We start from the raw sequence: 437 nt of genomic DNA, 5'->3' as shown, positions 1-437 counted from the left end.
TAGATAGAACATGTTAAAATAGAAAGTAAGCAGATATTAACAGTAATTGAACAAGTAGATTACTAATTCATTTTCTACCATGATACCTTAATGATTTTGACAAAATAATAGAATGGAAAATGACACAATATGTTACTGAATATGTCAGCAGACTAAATTAGGAGCCTTTGTTTGCTTACTTACTAATAAAAGAGAAGTTGTCATGTATGTTCACTATTTGATATAAGAACACACTTGCAATAAGAAACATATGTTTAATGTAACGTAAGATTTTTTGTTAAAATAAAGCCGATAATGCAATTTTTTTGTGGTCCCCTTTATTTAGAAAAGTATCGAAAAGTACCGAAAAGTATCGAAATAATTTTGGTACCGGTACCGGTACCAAAATATTGGTATCGGGACAATATTATAAGTGAGAGTGCAAAAACACAATGCAA

Source organism: Entelurus aequoreus, linkage group LG06 (genome assembly GCF_033978785.1).
Source record: "Entelurus aequoreus isolate RoL-2023_Sb linkage group LG06, RoL_Eaeq_v1.1, whole genome shotgun sequence".
Lineage (NCBI taxonomy): Eukaryota > Metazoa > Chordata > Actinopteri > Syngnathiformes > Syngnathidae > Entelurus > Entelurus aequoreus.
This window is presented reverse-complemented; position numbering follows the sequence as displayed.